General features: G+C 39.1%; 1 protein-coding gene across 4 annotated transcripts in view; it reads left to right on the top strand.

The window, feature by feature from the left end:
• Positions 1-22,901, top strand: part of GALNT3 (polypeptide N-acetylgalactosaminyltransferase 3) — a 111,928-nt gene that overhangs the window by 50,068 nt on the left and 38,959 nt on the right. For 2 of the 4 annotated variants that reach the window (XR_008627445.1, XM_004601122.2), the window contains exon 1: positions 5,811-5,892. The exons of 1 other annotated variant lie outside the window; for it this stretch is intronic. The gene's annotated coding sequence lies outside the window, so the exon portion shown is untranslated. Of the gene's footprint in view, positions 1-5,473; positions 5,576-5,810; positions 5,893-22,901 lie in introns of those variants that run through there. One more of the 4 variants, XM_055123403.1, reaches the window with a different exon arrangement.

Below are 22,901 nucleotides of genomic sequence, written 5' to 3'. Positions count from 1 at the left end.
TTTTACATAAAGGTTTGATAACTAGGATAAATATCCTTACAATAAGAAAATGTTAAATTCTTAATATTCTTTCTATAATTTGTTTTTTATGTGATACCTCTAATTACACAGTTAATTGTTTAGGATCTTGTATGATGATAGAAAGTGCTTTACAAAAATAAGAAGGAAGTCATTACAAATGTTTGAACAGATGAAGAGTGATCACAAGATGATAATCACAGCACTGCTGGCAACAGCAAAAGCTGAAAACAATATTCTTGTCCTTATAAGTGACTCATTTTCCATATAAAACAAACCATGCCATAATTTAAAATGATAATTGCTAAAATAATTTTTTTGAGATGAAAAATTGTTTAGTAGAAAGCTCTGGCTACAAACAAAATCCTTCAGGATGCTTTTACTTTAGAAGCATCTTCCTTCCTCCCAGACTCCCATTCCTTTTCCCACAAATTTTCCATCAAATAAAGCTTCTGGAAACACACACACAATACATATATATAAACATATATTCTATTTATATATGATACATAATTTATATGAATCTGATAATACTGGTTCATTTTCACAGGAGAAATTTTTGATATTTCTCATTTATCATTTTTCTTTATTTCCTGATATTTCTATAATGATCATGTATTGCTTTATAAAAAATTATTTTATAGAAAAATAAAAACAAGTTTGGGAAAGTATGAGTCAAAGATAGCCGAAGTCCATCCTGAGGTCAACATATTGCAGTACTGTCATATTTTCCCAGAAAATATTCTTTGGTGCCACTGTCAGAATTTAAAACTCACTAGATTGAATATTAGCCTGACTCAGCATGGCATATTTTTTGTGTTCTTATACTAATGCTTAAAAGCTTTGAAACTCTGTACTCTAGTCAATCCATCTCATCAAATATTTATTGAACACCTACTATGTGCCAAACATTAAGGATACTAAATTAACAAGGCATAGTTCTATTGCAGTTTAACCAAGTGCCATATTAAAAAAAATAATTAAAAATCGTGCTTCTTTGAAAGACACAGATAATTGTTTAATGATAGTTTTTAATGATAGGTTGAACAATAATGACAACAACAAAGCCAAGCTACTGGGATGTGGCTTAGCAGTGGTGTACATGCATGTGCAAGGCACAGGATTTGAAGTCTGGCATTGCGCGTGCGCACACACACACACACACACACACACACAGATATAAAACACCTGAATACAAATTTATACCCAAGAAAGTTCATATTACAAATAAAATGTGTTTTCTATTTAATCTTGTAATATTATGTTGTAATATTGTTGAAGATAAACACCTTGTATCTCTTCACTATTCCAGCACCATTCTTTTGAATCAGTAGCCTTCTCAATAATTTCAGCAGAAATTACTTAAATCTTTTTCATCTTTGAACCAATATCTCAATTTGACTTTGAGATACCGATGGGAGACTAGTTCTCAAATGAGACAAATTTCTTGTTAAAGGCTAACTAAGTCAGTATGTTTCAAAACAAAAAGGCCTGGGTAAGCAAAAAATGACTGAAATCTTTTAAAATTGGATTTAGGAATATAATTTTTTAAATTATATATTAATAATCAATTATAAGTTAAAATACAATTTCAGTTAATTAATATACATTTCTTCACCTTGTTTTCCATTATTATTTCTATATCCAGAAAGTATTTTTTCTTTATTAACATTCTCTTTTCATAGAGTTCTATGAATCAGAGTGCAAAGGAACATGGAGGTCCCCTTGTACCACCAATTTATTCTGTGGGGAAAAAAACAACCTAAGCACTGAATTAAAGCAATTTTTAGGGTTATCAGTTGACTTGCATATGCCTTATGAAATAATAGCCACAATAATTGGCTATTATTATTATCAGAAGTTTGTTCCTTATATTCCTAATCCATTACTCACATTTGTCTTAGATTATTCCATGTTTGGAATATTATTTGGTTTATTTGGTTAAGCAGGTCTTTGGACTTTGTGTTCCACTATGCATTTTGGTCTTCTCATGGTATTTAATAAAACAATGTATTCAGTTAGCAAATATTTGAGATCTTATTAAGCACCAGATACTGTTCTTGGCATTACTTTAAATATTTAGTGTTAACAGATTATTAAACAGTTGATACAATTTCAAATTTATATATATTTTATATCTAGTCCTGTGTGTGAATGTTGAAAAGGAAGGGAGAGAGAAGGATGAGGGTTTGGGGGAAGAGGGATGAAAAAAAAGTGGGAGAGTGGAATGGGGTATGTTTTTCCTCTTCTTACCTAATAAAATCTAGTAACTTTTCCATTTTAACTTCATTATAAGTCAAATACATACTATTAAAATAAGCTTGTGTCTACAAAGCATGTTTATACTGTGCTTTATTTAAGATGAAATGCTAATTTCCTCACAAGAATTCTTTATAATTTGAATAGCATGATACTTTCAAGCCCTTTATTTGATAAGATTTAGGACTTTAAACATGTAAGCATAATAATGTTTTTTTCTGGGCCTGCCCTGCAGCATGTTAATTTTTTAAATGAAAAACTTTAAAACTTTAATTATAAGACTCCCTTTATAGGACAAAATGAAATAGTATATGTAATGTTGGTAGGTATGCCAGACCTAAAAATACTATTCTCCTTGTTTAAACTACCTCTATTTTAAGTAATTTGATTTCATATGTTTTATACTTTTGACTCCTCGTGAAGCATTTGGTCCTATTTATTCTTTTTTTTTAAAAAAATAGATTTGCCATAGCTTTTCTTTTCTGTTGTTATTTGACATTACTAGTCTTGCTGTCAATGCATGTTACTCCTTGGGTTCCAGATTGCTTTTCTATATCCATCTGTGCTGTCCCTCTCTGTCAGTGAAAATTGCTGCTTTTTGCCCGGAAGGACATCAAAACTCTGATAATCTTTGACTAGTGCCAGAAGGATAGCCTTTCATCAGTGATGTAGGACAAAAGATAATAGATTTTTTTTAACCATACACTTATAATTTCTCCCAAATTTTCATTTAGAAGTAAGCAGGAAAGAAAGTTGCAGAAATTCAAAAACAGTGGTGTTGGGCAGTGTGAAAATTTGGGGGTGTTTCCATCTTTGGACCTAAGGTCAAATATCATTGTGACAATACATAGCTATAGTAGTTTTTGGAATTTTTTGTATGGATCAAAGGAAAACTTAACCATTTCTTAGGGCCAAAGAGATAGCTAAGGATGTGCCTGGGTATACACTAGGCCCCAGTTTGATCACCAGCACATCAGGGTCCCCCCAGGTACAAAAGGGCTGTAGCCTTTGTGGCCCCAAGTAATGGACCAAAGCCTTGAGCAATTTGGGGCCACCATCAAGCTTGTAACAGCAGGAGCAGGTATCACTGACAGGTGCCCTGTGGCTTTCTGTGTAATACTTGGGAGGGGATTCTCTCCAAAGAAATTATTGGTAGGCATAGATACCAACATGTCAAAGACAGCTGGAGGTTCCTTGATGCTTGCAAAACCACATTACAGACAAAGAACAACTTAAAGTTTGAAAGCTGAGTTCTAAGTGTGGTATAAAATAATACTTTGGGTGTTAAAACCAACGGCAGACTGCTAAATTCTCAATCTGCACCTCTTAATACTGTACTAACCAGTGTTTCTCAACTTTACTTTTAGGTCTAGCTTAGCCCTAATGTGTCCCAGTAAAAAGAAAAACCCTGAAAGTCTATGTGAACATGCAGGAGAAAGGCCAGTGCTAAACTTTATTGGAAATCCTGCCACCAGATAATAACTAGGTGTGGCTCCATAATTTTAAGCTATCTTTTCCTCTTATTCTTGTATGTACACTGAAGATAGAGCCAGAGAGAAGACAGAGTTCACAGAACACTGTCAAGGTCCTTTCAGTCTGTGTTTCAGGTATGTCAATGTTTGTTATAACACCAGAGGATATTCTGAAACACAAAATGGTAAATAGCATTAAAAAATCTCCATAAAACGTAACAATTTTTACTTTATTTTTATTTAGACACTGTGAAGTTGTTCATAAGACAGTTGTTTCAGGCACCCAATGTTCCACCATCAGTCCCATCACTAGTGTGAACTTCCCTCCACCAAAGTCCTCAAACTTCCCTCTTGCACAGTTTCAAATTCTGCCCCCTTGGCAGGCACAAACTTCCTCCATACAGCTTGTCACAACAAAATGGCCAATGGAATTATCAAGAAACACTATATCAATAAAAGAGAATCCGTGATAATTATTATACTTAAAATGGTGCTACTGAAGTCATTGTCCGAGTACTTTACTGAACTGCTTGGTGCTTGTAATTGAGCATGGTGAGTTTCTAAACAATTTTCCCATCAAATTGGCTGTGCTCCTGCTGGGCTGTCAGTAATATGAAATTTGGAGGTGTGGGGCCCTGCTCTCCAAGGAGCTGTGGAGAGCTGGGACAATTTGGTGGCTTGACAGACTGCTGAGGATCAGTTGTGGCGCAGGGCCATTTCTATGCCTCAGAATGTTAGGTGCAGGTGGGGGGCTGCTGCGCCCACCAGCAGGAAGGGAAATCTGCACTCCCCCCCACCCCCCCCACCCATTCAGGAGGGCTCAGGATTCTCAGCAATACAATACTTTTTCATCTTAAAAGTTTCAAGGCAAAATTTTAAGGTCACCTCTCCTATGTCCGTTCTTCTAGGGTCTGTTTTCTCACCTCCTTGGTAGAAGTTGCTTAAAAAAAAAATTTTTTTTTCCCCTTCTTCTTCTTCTAGCAGACCTGCAGACGGCAAAACCTCTCCAGGAAACCACAAACTCTTTCCAAAAGCGGACAGCAGTTTTCTCTGTTGATTGCTGCCTCCCTCTCATCTAGGCATTGGTTTGCAACCCAGGGGTGAGTGGTGTGCGCCTTAAATTAGCGAGGCTCTGCCACATACCAGAGGCTTTTCTGGGGCCCGCCCTCGGAATATATATGTGTGCGTGTGTGTGTGTGTGTGTGTGTGTGTGTGTGTGTGTGTGTGTGTGTGTGTGTATATATATATATATATATATATATACTTTTTTTTTTTAAGGTGGTGGTAGGGGGTGGGGGTGGGAGACGTGAAGCGCCCAGACCCGGGCTCGTGCTTACACAAACGGAAACCACTAGCTGCGCCTAAGTGAGTCAAATGATGAAATCAAGACTGCCGGGGAAGGAAGCTCCCCCCAGGGCTCACGAACCTCATTGGTGACAGAGACTGCCGAACCGAGCCCGAGGAAACCTTTGGAGCCCCACCGTCGCTGCCCCGAATGGGGGACTCCTCGGAGGCACTGAATCCCCCCAGTGACCGAGCGGCGCGTCCCTTCCTTTTGAGAACCGCGGAGGAAGAGAAGTGTGCGGGGAACATCTAGACTTGCAGACTCCCCAGAGCCTCCTCCCCGCCCCCGTCCCCAGACCGTGGCGGGACTACAAGGTGACCGCGGCCACCGGGTCACGGCACGCCGCCGCCGCTGCCGCCGAGGCAGAGCAGCGAAGACGGGCGGCGCGCGGAGAAGAGACACGCGGGCTGCGGCCGTCTCGCGCCCGGACGGCGCCCCCCGGCCCGCGCGCGCGCTCCGCGCCGCACACCTGGAGGCTCAGGTAGGGCTTGGGCGGGGCCGGAGGCTGGCGCGCAGGCGCGGGACGGGGGCCTCGCCCCTGCCGACGTCGCAGGCTGGAGCTCACCTGGGAGCCTCCGAGAGGAAGCGGAGCCTGGGTTCGGCCTTTCCTGGCAACGCCGGAGGCCCATCGGGGAGGCTGGAGGCGGCGGCGGAGGAGGAGCCGGACTGAGCGGCAACTGTAGCGACAGCAACCGGAGCCGCCAGCGCTGCCACCTGCACCTGGCGACCGGCCCACGTCCAGCGCCCTCCGCTGCCCGCCGCCCTGCCCCGCCCCGCCCCGCCCTGCCCACTAGCCAGGTAAGCGGGCGGGGGCCTCAGGGGCCGGGGACCTCCGGGGATGCGTCGGAGGCAGAGGTAGGACGGCGCGGAGCTTCACGTGGTGGGGACCGATCGGAGTTGGGGGACCGAGGGCTTTTTGGGGACGGTCCGGAGGGCGACCTTTCAGTTGCTCCTCTGGGGAAGCCGGCTGGGGCGCCCGAAGCTCAGGGGCGGGGGCGGGGTGGCGTCCCGGGGGGTCGCCTGGTACCCCCCGGTGCCCTCTGCCCGTTTTCTGTAGCGAGGCTCCGGGCCCAAGTCTGGGTGGTAGGAGCTTGGTGTCCGGGAGCTTGGGTTCCAGCGAGGACAGAGGGGACCCGGAGTCGGGGTGCGGCTCCAGGCGGCGGCGTTTCCTCCGGGGCCAACAGGTTGCTGGGTGTCCTCTGGCCCCCGGACCCCAGGGAAACCCTCCCGCGGCGACAGCCGGGCCGGACCGGCAACTTTCCCCACGCGCGGCTCCCCGAGCGTGTCCTGCGCCGGGAGCGCGGCCGCGGCGGCCGTTGAACTGGCCGCGGGCGGGCGGGGAGCGCTCCACGGGGGCAACGCGGACCTCCTCGGCTGCTTCTGTCTCTGCACTTTCTCGGGTGCGCTCTCCTCGCCGGCGCTGCGCCCACTTTCCGCTTTGATAGGGGGCTGTTATTTGCTTCGTGGCGGGAGGAAACCCAACCGCCACTCAACTAACCGCACGGCCGCCGCCTCTTAGAAGGAACCTGTTGACTCTAACCGACCTGAGTATCGCGACTCTTGCTTTGCATGTGGCATATGACTCAAAGGTTATTTTCTTAAAAAAAGAAAGAGACAATCCCAAACAGCAGACCGACTTTGCTTCAGGATCCTGCCACGTCTAAATCGGGGTGTGCCAAGCCTAAATTCTTTTCCTTGCCTTAATTAGGCTTTTCTGGAGCCTTCTGATGGCTGATGAAGCCAGTGCATAACCTTGGACTGGCGTTTTCTTCTCGAAAGTTCATCACACCACTTCCTTCTCATTTTCTTCTTCTTGAAAGTTTATCAAAACACAGCACTCAGAATTCAACAATGAATGATTTCTAGTGTTTTAGAATCACTACTAGGCACTTCTCCACCTTGATACTTGGAAAATGTTATTAAGTGGACAGAACGTGCTATAGAAGTTATACTACATAGTAAAGACATTTAAACTCAAATTCTACTGTTAAAAATCCAGAAAGTTGTTTGAACTTGAGAGTTTTTGGTTGTGGGAAAACCAACTGCTGCTTTTACTGCATACATTTTTTTCCCTTTTGAGTCTCTTTAACTTATGAGATTAAAATCTTGCCCTACAAGCTACAGACCTAGATTTCACTAAATTTAACTTTAATATCTGAAGTCCAGCATCCATATTAGTTAAACCATTCTGAACAGTGTCTTTGTACTATCCGTCTTTTTTTAAAAAAATCACTTTAAACTAGCTTTTTTACATAGAAGTTTGGAATAGACATGACAACCCCATTTTATAGATTCGTTTAGTCCTATCTTTGATGATATTTAAAAATATTTTAAAAACACACATTTAATATAAATGCCTTGGGCAACACAGACTTTTAAAAAATTTGTGTAATTAAAAGCAAAAAGTTAGCCACAGCAAACTATCACTAATTATATTTTAACCAGTACTTTTTGCTTTTCTCAAAAAAGCTTCTTTTGTCTCCACACAGATATAAGTGTACCAAATAGGTGTTGCTTCCTGAGTTTAGGGTGTTAAATTTAATATCATTGGTTATTAGGCCAGATGTTACTAGAATATCTTTACTCTCAACACTAGGAAGATATGTGACATATTTGTTTTAGCTAGAGGAATGTTGTGCCTCAGTTTAACTCTCAGTAATGTAGGAAAATCATGCCTAGATTCAGATGCACCCTTAAAGTAAATCTGGAATCTCCTCTAGCGTTAGCATTTTCATGGTCCCTTTCTTACTTGGAATATCTAGTGAGTTCATCCACTTGTGATGTACTAAAGCTGGAAGAAGTTTCTAACTTCAGTTTACCCAACATCTTAGTGGATTCAGCATTATTGTTACAGTAACTTGACCCAAAGCTCATGCTGTCTTTACTTTTCACCACCTAAATTCTCACTTGTCATAAGATGTTTATCTTTTTGTCATTTATATTGTTTTTAAGACCTTGCAATTACAGAATACTTGATTATCCTTTGTCCAGTTCCAGTTTACCTTATTTCTGCCTCTCTCTGAAGTCTGACTCCAGAGAGACTGAGCTAGCTCTCATTTTTACTCTCTTAGTGTTGATCACATAACTATTTGTGATGCCATGTAGATTGAGATTTTTAATTCTTCCACAGTTAATTTCTTGACTCAAATTGGAAAACATAATTTCATCTTCTGTTCTTTTATTTTATTGGCTTAAAATGTACTTTATGAGATAGCGACCCAAGGTCATCCCTTTATTTGCAACAGTCTAGATTTTTCTTTGGCAAGCAAATTTTTTCACCATTCATGATTTCTAAACTTTTATTTTTCTTTGGACTGCAGTCTTCAGTAAGAAAAACAGCCTATTCTTAAAGTGTAAACTTTACTTTAAAACACAAATGTTCTCAATTCTTTCATCTTAAAAAATAATGGTCTCAACACACTGAATTGATTTTATGACCACAAATGGGCTTGGAGCACACAATGAAAATAGTGGTGTTCTACTGGCTTCATATCTTGTAAAGCCAACCAGTATACTCACTTATACGTGTACATGCATGCACTTGCAAGAAAGAAGGCTAAACTCATATTTTTAAGACAGAATATTATGCTATGATCTTTATTACATAGTTTTGGAGAATTTCTGATTCTTGAGTGTCATGCTTGCTAGGTTAAAACTCCCATGAGGCCTCTTTCTGTATTACTGTATTTTAGGGATGTGGTGTGACAATGCCGGGACTGGCAGGTGCTTGGACGCAGCACTGTGATGCTGATCTGGAATTCAGTCCCAGCACTGTATGATTCTCCTTATCCTCTCCTCACAGCCAGGTGTTGCCCTGGGATATGGAGAGATTCTGTCTAAATAACCTAGAAGCATGTAGGTTTGGAAAATGCGTGACTAAGACTTCTATAGAAGCTTTTAATTTTGTATTTTAATTTTTTTTTTAGGTAACACTCCCAGTGTTGCCTGGCTGTTTAGAGAATCATGCTGTTCTGAGCAATAAACCCTGGCCCTCCTGCATTTATGTTTCAGCCCAAAACTATCTCCTAGGGCCAGAAACTTTAATTTTACATTCACATTCCTGTAGGAGAATTTTTTTTTCCCTAAAGGTAGTATAAGTGTGATCAGTGACCAAATAATCTTCAGATACATTTAATTCCCTAGCTTATAAAGTATAAAAGTATGTTGGTGGAAGAGAACCTTTATGTATATAAAATCTATTTAAGAAGGAAATATATTTAAACCACCTATCTAATTAGGCACTAGAACAATTAGTTCTATGTAAGTTGGGTAGTCTTGACACCATTAATGTATGGCCAGTAGCAACAATAAAATCAAATCAATGCCAGCATCAGCAGGATACCACATTGCTTTAATGTAGAGCAAAACAAAGACAGAGAAAGACTCTCAGTTTTAGGTCATTGTATAATAGTTTCAAGTTCAAACTTTCTAAACTTGTTTGCTCATCTATCCCATTGACTGATGTATATCTTTAAGATGGCTTAATTATCTTAGATTATACATACATAAGCCAGAATCTTATCCCATTAAAAATATTTTACTTCCGATATTTTATTTCAACTCCTTGTATGCTTAGCAATCTCACCCTCTATTCAAAACCTAAGAGCTCTCTGAAAAATTGAATTGTGGAGAGCTAGTGAGAGGGGCACACTCTGTAGTGCCCAGCGACTGCTCCTGGTTAGTTAGTCACTCAGGAGAGACACTCTGGATTTTCCCAGTCTGCAGGTGAAATGTGTCCTCCCACTTTTGAGCTAGCTTTCCAGCCTAGAATTTGAAAACATTATATAAAAATGTTCAATAGACTGCAGCGAGGGAGCTGTTTAGAAGAGCCTAGCAAGATCCTTGTGGCATATTCAATATGCCAAATATAGTAACAATGACAGGTCTTATTCCCCTGACCCCGAAAAGAGCCTCCAGTCGTTGGGAAATACAAGTAAGGAGAGGCTGCTAAAATTTCAGGGCTGGGATGAATGGAGACATTACTGGTGCCCGCTCGAGTAAATTGATGAACAATGGGATGACAGTGATACAGTGACAGTGATATAAAAATGCTTGTCAGCAGAACTTGAATTTTTTTGTTTCTGTGAATCTCTCTATTATTTATCCTATGTGGTTGCTGCAGGCATAATACTGCCTAGGGATATACTAGTCTCATTTTAGTCATGTTACCTTTCTAATATTTAAAATATTCTGAATTTGAAAACATTTTTCTCTAGAGATTTTTGAAGAATACTTTGTAGATTGATACTTGGATAGGTGACACACTAGAAATCCAGGCTTATATGTTATTCTTAGTGTCTACAACTAAAGAGTGCTGAATCTGTTGATGTTTTCCAGCTATTTTTTCCCCCTTCACAAATGCCTCTCCTATTTCTACTCTAGTTCAGGGCTTCCTTTAACATTTGACTGGGGTACCCCAGCCACATGCTACTTGATTGTTGTATCTTGAGATGGTGTTAGCTCCTCTTCACTAGAACCATGAGGTGTTATTCCCTTTGTAAACCTGAATTTTTCTTTTAAAATCTCTGCTTTAAATCTTCAGAAATCTTTTCATGTCCCACAAGATCTGACCTTTGCTTGACTATGGAATTAAACTTCATAAACTGAAGTTTTTTTTTTATTCTAGCAAAATAATTTACTGGTTTTTTGTGGGTTTTTTTTTGTTGTTAGCCTTATTGTTAGATTCCCTTCTCATGTGTTCTCTCTCCCCCACCTCTTGTGCGCATTTGTTCTCTCTCTCTTTCTCTCCCTCCCTCTCTCTCTCCTCTCTCTCTCTCTCTCTCTCTCTCTCTCTCTCTCTCTCTCTCTCGCCCACTCTCCACTCTCACTCGCTCTTTTGCTCTCTCGCACTCTCACTCTCCCTCCCCCTCAACGCCCCTTTACCTTTAGCCAGTAAGAGTTACCTTCTCTTTCTCAACTCTATGATTCTTACTGGTTCTCTGAGCTGAGATCTTTCCTCCTTTAGGAAAGTGACCCTCTTCTCTCACTCCCTACTTATACTTCATGAAGCAAGCTGGGTGACTATCCTGGGTATAATTATATCAGATTCTTTACATATGTTTATAATATAGTCTATCGTATACCTGTGTTTGCACCCATAAGATTATTTGCAAAGCATATAAAATTCATTTTTTCCTATGAACCTATGGTAGCATGAAAAGTATTATAATAAAATGGTATAGGAAAGGAAGGGGCATTGGGCATTGGCCTTTTTATGTGTGTCAGAAATTTGGAAGTAGGAAGCTTGTTTCAATGTGTTTAATTAATTTGTTTAATTCACAGTGCTGTCATTTTCATCTCTTTTATTTGTCCCATTTGAATTTCATGTTATTCTTGTGTCTTTTGGTTCTGTTCCAAGATATGCATTTTTTACTTGTAGAGAAGTTAAACGTTAATTTCTGATTGAACTGTCTTACAGCTTTTGTTTCACAAATATTCTACAATCAAGTACATTACTATTGGTAAGGAGTTTAGTAGGGGCAACTTTTACTTAAGTAAGAATAGAATTCAGTTAGGTTACCACAGGTGAGAAAAAAAAAGTATTTCTTGGAGTCTTCCCTCAAGTTCTGTCAGTTTTACCTTCTAAATAATATTTCTCAAATTTATTGCTACAATACTCTTTGGACTGTTCTTTTGAAGTAGCCTCCCCTTTTTGTCTATCTTAATTATTTCTGGGCTGGAGCTATAGCACAGCGGTTGGGCATTCGACTTCATGCAGCCAACCCGAGTTCGATTCCTCCGCCCCTCTCGGAGAGCCCGGCAAGCTACCAAGAGTATCGAGCCCTCGTGCCAGAGCCTAGCAAGCTACCCGTGCGTATTGGATATGCCAAAAACAGTAACAATAAGTCTCACAATGAGAGACGTTACTGGTGCCCGCTTGAACAAATCAATAAGCAACGGGATGACAGTGACAGTGACAGTGAATTATTTCTGGGTTCTTCCTATGTGGCTTCCCAGCTCACACACCAAGTGGCCTTTTCATTTTCATTTGAACTTAGTACTCTTTGCTTAAAACCCTTCCTTGCCTTTGGCTAAGCAAATTCCTTCAGGCCTAGATTGATTTAGCTCTTACCCAACACACTTGTGTTATCATTCCTCCTTTCTTTGGGTCTACTAGTCATTTGTTGTTGTTGTTGTTTTAATTGCTATGATTTTTTTTTAGCATTTTCTATTAAAACTGGGGGGAACTTCACCTATCTTTTCCCTTTCTTTTGCAGTTAAGGGCTAGAGTGAGCACTGTAAATTAAAGAAATAGTTTTTGGCTGGAGTAAAAGCTCAATAGTTTTGGTTTAATTCCTGGCATCACATGGTTCCCTCAACATCACCTGGAGTGACCCCCAGCATCAAGTGGGCATAGACCCTGAACGCTGGCTGGATGAAGGAATTGACAAAAGGAAGGAGGGAAGGAAGGGAGGGACGGAGGGAGGAAAGGTGAGAGGAAGGGAGATTGGAACTCCTACTTAGTATCCAGATATATTAACTGTAAAAAAATATATATATTTCTCATAAAGGTAGCTGACTTTAATAAGTATTTTATGTTTTCTACATTCAGATTTTTATACAAAAGGCTTTATATTTGTATCAGGCCATAGTAAACATTTATTGTTATTATTATTGTTAGTCTGTACTATGTTTCTATTTTGCCTTTGTACGTTAGGAATATTTTAAACAATTTGCCTGAATTAATCATTAAAGTTTTAAGGGAACTCTAGGAAGCATTTAATATTCCTCTTGCTATTTTAAATATAGAAAAATTGGGCAAATATATAATTTTCTTTTTTCTTTTTGAGTTGCACCCGGCGATGCACAGGGGTTACTCCTGGCTCTTCACTCAGGAATTACTACTAGCGGTGCTCAGGGGACCATATGGGATGCTGGGATTCGAACCCGGGTCGGCCGCGTGCAAGGCAAACGCCCTACCCGCTATGGTATCGCTCCAGCCCCAAATATATAATCTTTTTTACTCTGTAAGATTAGTTAAAATATATCAAATTCAAATTCAAGCAGGCTGATTCAAAATCCTATGCTTTCAACCTACTTATATGTGTAAATAAAACAAAATATGATTATTTAAAGACTTATGACAATAACAGAAACCACCATCTCCCCAGTTCTGCTGTCCACGGGCAACCACTTTTACTTTTTTCAGTGTTCCTTTTAGTATTTACCTTTTGAAGTATATGCTTATACTGTTGTTTCTCATTGCATAAATTTTGGCATTATACACAACTTTCCTAAACAAATAGTTAGCTTTTTGTATTCCCACATTGGTTTTTCCTTCCTAAACCTCCTCATACAATTTTCACATTCTGTTGTTTGCATCTTAGTACTTATTCTGATTATATATTATTGATGACTAGTTTATTTCCAAGTTACATCTCTATATTAAAATCTCTATACTAATTAAAAACTTTTCATTACCCACCGTGAAAAGTGGGTAATGTGGGAATTTTAGATGGTAATTGGTTAAGTGGAAGGATGTTATGTATTACAGGTGCTACATGTATAGCCTGATCTTAAAGGCCTTATGCATCTTTTTAAATTTCACTGTTACAGAATTATGAAGAAATAATGTTGTTCTTTTACATTGGGAATTGTGGTAGCAAATGCAATAGAGTAAGAACGGGAAAATACATAAATGTGGGTTTTTTGCGGGGAGGGATGGGGTCACACCCAACAGTACTCACCCAGCAGGGCTACTCCTGGCTCTTAACTCAGGAAGTACTCCTGGACTGCTCAGGGAATGAATGGGATGCAGGGGATTTAATCCGAGTTAGTCATGTGAAAAGCAAATGCCCTACCTTGAAAATACACAAATGTTGAAGGTGAAGTTATTAAAAAAATTCTAGACCAGGGACTCAAGCCATAGCCCTCTTTTGTAAACACAATTTTACTAGAATGCTATGTATCTGTAACTGCTTTTGAGCCACAAAAATGGAATGGAGTAGTCACAATAGAGATTTGCAAGTAAAAAGTTACTATTTGACTCTTTACACAAAATCTGCCAACTTCTAGATGGCAATAGGAGTTAAGAGATGGACTATAAGTATTTGCTGCATTGTTGTTAAACGTTGGAAAGGTGAAAGCAAAGTGGTTGTAATTGAGCAGGTACCCCTCTTATCTTGTTCCCCCATTCCTGTACCCTAATATTTGGGGACCTCAAGAAAAGAGTGAAGGCGTAACCCGCATATCCACTCTACAGCCCAATTCCACGGTAAGACCTAGTAGACGTTCCCTTCAGCTACTGAATAAAATATTATTAGTAGTGAGGGTTAGAATGTTAGCCCTTATGTTAGTGAAAATAATGCTAATTCTTGCTCATCTTTGGTGACATTGAAATTAGATCCATGATTTATGTGCAGATGATGGGATCCAAAAATAACTAACTAATTGTGCTTAAATACCAAGGACAAAGTGTAAGTAAATGTAATGGAATGCAGATTCCTAGATGTATTTAGAAGACATTGGTCTACAAATGTTTTTGGTAGATAAATTAATGTCTTCAGTAGACTTTGAGAAAAATCTTATGTCTGGTAACAATAGTATTTTAAAACTGGTCTGGAAATTAGAGAGAACTGAAGCACACAATCCTTCTGAGCACCCCTGGGAGCAATTCCCAAGCACTTAGCAAGGAGTAGGCTACAAGAACTGTTGGAGATGGCCCTCCCCACCCCAAATTTGAAAGTTGACATCAGCTACCACATTTGATTTCCATAGTTTCCAAATCTAGTCAATTTACAAACCAGATTTCTTTGATTTAAGTGGTAGCCTGGGGGCTGGAGAGATAGTACAGAGGTTAGTGTACATGCTATGCATGCTAAATTTGATCCCTAGTATCACATGGTCTCTGGAGCATAGCCAGGCGTGGCCCTCAAGAACCCTTAGCACCACCTAGCTGGCCTTGGCAAGCCTGCCATCTCAGGGCACAAGAAGCAACAAAGCCCTTTTCCTTTGCGTTGAACTACAGACCTAGTTGGCAGAGAGTCATTGGGAAGGGTCCTGGAATCACTGAGCACATCTTGGGAAGCCAACCCTCAAATAAAGTAGGTGCCTGCTCTCTTTGAGAAAAGCTTTGAGAAAAGATGCTTACTGTACATCAGCCATGCAGCATAAATTTTCCTGTAAGCATTCCAAAAGGGACCTAGGACCATACTTCAGAGAGACTTTGGAAAAGTTTTAGAAAGTTTTTGAGAAATGGGCCCTCTCAGACCTTTTCTGTGAATTTCTGGGGACACAACCCAGAATGACATTGTGGTCTATGAGTCAGAATGGTGAATTATAGAGGTCAGGTGCTTGATAGATTGTTAGCTTACATCTGACTCAGTGACCCCAGTGAGTCACCGGCTCCAACATGTGCTTATTACCTCAGTTCCTTAATGTATAATTGGGAGTTAACTGGATAACTGACAGTTTCCCTGTATTGGTGCTCTAATCATGGATTGAGGACTATTGTGAGAGGTGAGTTAAGTGGAAGCCTAGAGCATTCTTCTCCCTTCTAAGATAGTAAATATGAAGGAATATTTTTGTTCTTGTGAAAAAATGTTGAGATTGATGCCATCATCAATAATTTAAAATAAGACTTGTAATAACTACTGCATCTTTATTTACCTCACTTATTAGAATTGTGCAGAAGTTACACGGATCTTATAACTGTACTATTGTGAACATAATCATTGATTGGCCACAAGATTAGTTATTGACCCAAATATAGTATTATGAACAAATAAATATAGCCCCTCACTTTTGGTATGTACCTATTGACTTGGTTATTTTCTTTATCTCCATGCCACACTAGAAACAATTCACATCATTTAACAGGACCATCAGTGTGTATTAACAGTCTGCCCCAGAAAATGGTCAGTTGTCCTATCCTGGAAATCTTAATCATCCCAAGATAATATGTAACCTCAGTGTGGTTCAATATGTTGGTGATATAATATTTATTTGCTCCGATGAACAGAAAGTGGCAAGTAAATTAGATAGCTTAATGAAGGTTTTAAACCAGGGAGAAATAAATTAGGCAGTTAAAAATGCAGAGGCAGGGACTGGAAAGATAGTTCAGTGATTAGGGCACTTACCTTGCATGTGTCCTACCTGGGTTTCATCCCCGACATCCCATATGGTCCCTTGAGCACCACCAGGAGTAATTCCTGAGTGTAGGAGTAACACCTGAGCATTGCTGGGTATGACCAAAAAACTAAAATATTAGTAATAAATAAATAAAATTCAAAGAGGTCTGAATTTAGTAATAGTTCTGAGTCTTCAGTGGTCATTATACTCACTAGGCCTTTCTGATTTTGCAGGCCTGTATGCCATGTTTGATTATATGTTCTTTTAATCTACCTAGAGTAATTTTTAAGCCTGCTAATTTTGAATGATTAAAGAGGAAAAGAAGATTGTAGCAAATCCAGGATACAGTGCACACTTCATGCATTCTTGCTCTATGACCAAACAGATCTAATGATTTTTATGTGTGTGTGGGAAATAGGAATGTTGTACAGAAGCAAGATCTAGCAAGCATCAGTAGCAGAATCACAGTGTAGATGACTGAGGTTTTAAAGTAAATCTCTAAATCAGATAACTACTGACCCTTTGATAAAATAGTTCTTTTTGTGACTAAGTAGACATTGAATAAGTGACCTTGAAGTGTCAGATTACCATATGCACCAGACTTTCTTATCACTGTCTGAGTGTTGTTTGACCTACTTAGCCATAATTTGGTGTGTCTGGCAGCACTCTCAGCCAGTGGAAATGGTATGTAAGAAAAAGAATATGGGCATATCTGGAAAGTATAGTAAGCTGCATGAGCAACTATTGAGACTCTTAATACCAATTCCTAGTGTACGCCTCCTTTTCATTTCATGCCTTTTGCCTCTTGTGGGTTTTCTTTACCTAGCTGATGGAGAAATAAAAGAGGCAGGCTCTGGGGTACAGGGTGGGGGTGGTGGGAAGAAAACCGGGAGCATTGGTGCTGGGAAATATACACTGGTGGAAGGATGGGTGTTGGAACACTGTATGACTGCAACCTATCATGAACAGCTTTGTAAGAGTCTATCATACAGTGGTTCAATAACAAAAAACTAAGAAAAAACAAACTCAAAGATTTTTTTAACCTGCATGTCCTCAGGATATGCTGTGATTGACTGGACATAGAACAACTGCAGCACTGTAGTTGTACCCATGAGTAATCCATGAAAGGCAAAAGTGAAGGAACATTGTTACATCTTTCAGCCAGATATAGTTGTCCCACTATGTTGGCCACTGTATCTGAAGTACTTAATCTATAACTATCCATGGACAGTTGTTTATGGTTAGACTGGTAAGGAACAGAATTAGAAGAATGATGACAGGAACATTTGAGGAAGCTGTCTGGGGATGAATCTTTGAAGAAAGGGAGACCTTGAAGAAATCTATGCCCCATCTAAATCCCCAACATAAAAATCTTTTGCTCTTAAAAATCAAATAGACAAACTGACACATTTTGTGGATGTCAGTCAGTCTCTCTGCATAGGCACTTTAATTCCTGTGTAGTGGATCCATGAACATAGTGGAGGGAGTATGTGTGCATGAATGAAGCAACATAGAATTCTTTTATGCAGTTGAGTGTCTGCAGAAACCAGCACTAAGTGCCCTAGGAACTCCATTCTGCCATTGAGTGGCATGCTGATTGTATTCGCTATTTTTTCCCATTGAGGGAACAGAGATTATCATAATTAAAATGCAATAGTATTCTGGATATGGATGTTCCCTTTCTGCCAGTGACAACTTCTGGGGACACACTGAATGCCTGAGCATGAGGTAACATACAGAACTGATCATAGAAAGAAGCCATAATTATCAATTGTAGTCTTGTGGATTATAGATTAATGAAGATTGTGATTGTAGTATTTTTGTACATTTTTTATCCTTATAGGTTTATGTTTATTTGTATATGGTGACCGTTTTTTCTTTTCATTTTCCTAATTAAAATATATATTTACTCTATTCTGTACTCATTAGTGTCTCAGCTTATAATTCCTACTTTCTCTTATTTTATGGGCCCCTCTCTCTCTCTCTCTCTTTTCCTCTCTCTCTCTTTTTCTCTCTCTCTGACTGACCTCTCACATTTTCTAAATAAAACATTCTATGTTACTAAATGAATTTTAAAGTAACAGAACATTTGTTAGAGATTAAGTTTACAATTTAGTTTTAGGCAATAATATTAGGTGGCACTATGAGAGAATTTGAGAAATAGTTCACATAGTCACTCCAATGAATCAATGACTTGCTAGAGCTATACATCTCCTCTCCTCTCTTGAAAAATAGGATGCTTGCATCTAGGGAGGACCATAGGAATTTACTTTTTGTACAAGAATTGAGATGTGTTATTGTACAGGAAAGTGTGTACGTTGTTGGATAACATTGGGTTGTCCTTTCTCCTCTGTATCCACATTTTGAACTCACACATATAAGTTAAGTAGTCATAAGGTGAGGCAATACTGCTTATTAATTTATTATCTTTCAGCTCCCACTCCATTCTATTCACCATTTTTGTAGTAATGGCACTGGGTCTTATATTTTCCTTATATTTGCTCATCCAGTGCAATGTGAAACTTGTTAGTAGAGGTTACTGGGGAGACAATGGAGTGAAAAGGGTGGAGTGAAAAAGGTAGCTCCCTGGCCAGGATCTTCACTAAAGACATGTTTGCCACTGTTTTCCCCATGGATAGTTTTCTCTAGTGCTAGGTAACTTTTTCTATACTTGTCACTGCTGCCTGGTGCATTTTGTCCAGAGGTGGACAACAGTTGTCTGCTTGGGAGCTGCAGACAGTGCCATCCATGAACGCACCCTTGACTCCTGCAGAAGGCAGCTGCACTGCTCCAGGTTTCCATGTACTAACAACATCAGTTCTTGGTACCTAGCAAGTTCTTTATTTCCACACTTTTCTATGAATAGTTCTTCACCTGCTTCACCTCACACGGATTCAAAAGGATGATTTTCAGGCAGATCTCTTCTGTGAGGCACATTTTCCACCCTCAGAAAAATCATTGCTGTGTTTCCTTTGGAGCTTTTTTGCATCTTAGTCCTGGTAAGAGGAAGATTTTACTTTGATCCTTAGGGCTTTTGGATCAAAGTAAAAAGCCCTTTGACCTTAGGGAGAGTGATTGCCCCTTATGGGTACTATTCCTATGTTTTTCGGAGGGTGACTTCCTATCAGAGCTTAGGGTTCCCAGGGGTCACTCCCAGCAATAGTCAGCCAACAGGACCCAATAGTTCAAGTCTGAGACCTGGCAATATAGTGCTGCTCAGGCCAAATAGTTCTGAAGCCACCAGGACCACCATAAGGGTGCTGGGAATCAGACATGAGGACTCGCATCTGCAAGACATGCCCCTAATCCTTGAACTATCTCCCCATCCCCACTCCTATATGTATTCTTTTTGATTACCTTTGACTCACTAATTCCGTGTTAGTTTTAATGATTAACTTTATTTGTTCAAAACAGTGTGCATTTGTCTCCTTACAAATCCAAAAACCGGCAAATATGTTTCAAAGCAAATAGACAAATCTTGTAGCATGCACTACTTCTGCCTGTTAGAACTATCAGCTAAGTGGAACTCCTAAAACCACTTCTCAAATTCCTGTAATCTCTAGTATGCCATAAGTAGTGATTTTTTTTTCATGCATTGTGTGCAATTGATTCATAAGTGCAAGATGGCAGCAAAGAGTTGTGGGCTGTCCCAGCCGCCAGCTTAGTGAATAGAGACTATTCACTAAATAGTTACTAATTTGCTCTAAGTTGTGAAGATAGAGTTGTCCACAAGTCAAGAGCTTCTCCAGACCTTTAACCTTCAGAGATAAGTTAGTGGAGTGTTTCATTAGCTACGCAAAAATAATAGAAGTTGTATGCTTGATCATAGTCTCCTTGGTATTAAAATCTTTGCTTCATAGTTGCTGGTGGTTAACTGTCATTCTGATTCCCTCCCCCTAGAAGCTTTTTTCAGAAAGTCTTCCCGCTTCATATCCCACTTTATAACAAAAAAATCTTATTTCATGAGATTTACAGCTGTCTGCCTAGAGGTGTTTTTCAGCTCCCACAGTGACACTACTTAATCTTGAGCTAGGTTTTTTTTGAGGCATGTCTGCTGCTGCCTTCTGTGAAACAAACAGCATGTGCCTTGTCTGTCTCAATGCAGTGTTCTTTCATGTTTGTCACTTATCAGACATCTACGAGTCACTTCCTTTTCAGAATATTTTTTGGTGAAGATGTAAACGTGGATTTAGGCATAATCAAAACTAACAAACCACAGTAGCAATCACCCTGAAATTTGATTCTACCAATAAATATAGGCAGAAATTATTTCCTGTTACTCCTCCATCCCCTAAGACTTTGTCAGCTGATTAGGGGACCCTAATAAAGTTTCTGCCCAAGTACTTAAGGGTTTATTATCATGGTAAAGATTTTTTTTTTTTCTTCCTTAAGTCTAGTGAGGAAATTCAGATGATAATGCATGGCACAGATTACTCAGTAAGTATTAATTCACAATAGTGTACTTTACTTAATCTTCAGTGTAATCTAGAATTTAGGGATTAATTTTGTATTTTTTTTGCATTGTGTGGTACCCTTAACTCTTTATAGCATACTTTAACTCAGTAGCGGGCAAGTTTCATATAGCAATTAGGCTTTCTGCCAGTTAAACTCAACAAGAACCAGACCTTAATTCCCTGAAGCTGTAAAGGTTTATTACAAATACAGAAATACTATCTTCTAACTGTATTATATGTTGCATTCACATGCAGTTATATTGTTTTGCTTTTCATTGCTATAGAAGATTGCTTCAGTTCGTATTTTTAAATTAAGCTAATATTATTGCACTGGGTGCTTTTCCACCTGGAGAAAAAGCCATGATTCCTGTAAAGATGGATCTTAACTTGATATTTTCCTATCTGAATTAGAATTAAACAGGTGAATCGTTGTCACATTAAATTTTGAAAAATATAATCTAGATCAGCATATATCAACTGGAAGCCAAATGGTGGGCCCCTGGGATATTGCAAATCCATATGTGGGTGCGACAATATGACAAAATGTCAACTAATAGCATGGTGGGGAGTGGAGGCAAGGGGTGGAGAGGGTAAAGGGATGGCATAGAAAGGAAGCAAGAGGTCACAAGCAGGCCACAGTCAGTAAAAGGTTGAGAAACACTATGCAAAAGTCACAGCATTGTAGTAGGATTATTTTAGTTTGTTAGATTTTAGTTCTTTCTGTTCAGATTGAGACATAATTTTGCTCTTGAAAATAACCCATTGATTTTTAAGCCAGTCTCACACACTGTTAGAATTATGCCCATGGTGTTTTTATATATATTATTAACTATTAATACTTCTCTGCAATTTCTGCATAGATACCAGACAATCTCTGTAATTAACTTTTCCCTAATTTTAGATATTTATATTTGCAATTAAACGAGATCTGTGATTTTTATCCCCTAGCTTAACTAGAAATACCATGCTATTTTATGGTATTCCCTTTGTGAATGTAATCTTTTATTAGCAAATGACCATTTGAATAGGCCTGTTTAAAGTTTTAAAAGCAGTACAGGTACAACCCTTCATGCTAAGCAGTTCTAATGTGCAAATATAGCATCCTGAATTTCTTATTGTGCTTGTATTTTTTGTCCAACTGAAATTTGATTCTAGGAGAGAATATTTGTGTTTTGTTTTATTACTCTTTTTTAAATAGGTCTTCAAGTGTGACAAGTAGTATTGTCTAGGAACATGGCAGTGTTCCCTAGGAATAAGAATTAAGAATATGGTTTAATTTTGTGCTTTTTTTTCCGAGTATGTATTTTATTGTTAAGAGTCTTGATTTTTTTCCACCTCTATATGAAATATATCAAGAGTCTTACCCTCAGTCTCATCATCAGCCATTATTATCCCAAAAGAGCATGAATAATAGCTCTTTTTTAAAAGCTTATTTAAACATAAAACTATCCTTGAGTGATAAGAATTATTTGCAGGCTTTTCCTAGCTTTTTTCTCTAACTGCTTTAAATTTAAGGTATCAGTTTTATGTGTGGTACCTGGGATAATACCCAAGGCACTTAATCTAACCATTAAACAACATCCCCCAGTCTTTGGATATAGATTCTAAAAGGTCTTATTTAGGATAATTTCAGCCCAGTTTTTTTTTTTTTTTGAAATTCTGTACCTGTACTAAAATGAACATTAGCCAAACTGTTTAATTTTCTTTGACACTCAGTGTCAGTAAGTGAATATAAAAGACTTGCTAAGATTGTTGCAAGATTGCATAAGAATTTATGCACTGAGCATGAAAGCGTTATGAACCCAATAAACACTGAAACAAATTCACTATCATATTTCTAAAAGTAAACAAAATATTCTTCTTTTTTTCTTCCTTTTTATCTTAAATATGCATATTTTTTAATGTAGGAGTACTGCTTTTTATTCAGCCATTGATTAAGCTGATTGAATTGGGCATGAATTCCACATTACTATATATATATATATATAGATATACATAGAGAGAGAGATTCACTGTGAGATAGTTACAAAGCTTTCATGTTCAAGATTCAGCCGTACAATGATGAAACATCCATCCCTCCACCAGTGCACACTTTCCACCACCAATGTCCCCAGTATATCCCCACCCTCATCCCATTCCTCACCCTGCCTTCATGGCAGGCAATTTCCCCAATACTCTCTACTTTTGGGCATTATGTTTTGCTTGAACTTTCCCACCACTATTCAAGGCTATCAGCCAGGGGCAGATGCTAGATCATTTATTGTCCATTGCTCATTTTTAATA

Source organism: Sorex araneus, chromosome X, assembly GCF_027595985.1.
Source record: "Sorex araneus isolate mSorAra2 chromosome X, mSorAra2.pri, whole genome shotgun sequence".
Taxonomy (NCBI): Eukaryota; Metazoa; Chordata; class Mammalia; order Eulipotyphla; family Soricidae; genus Sorex; species Sorex araneus.
Note: the sequence above shows the minus strand (reverse complement) of the source record. Positions and strands in the feature narration are given on the sequence as shown.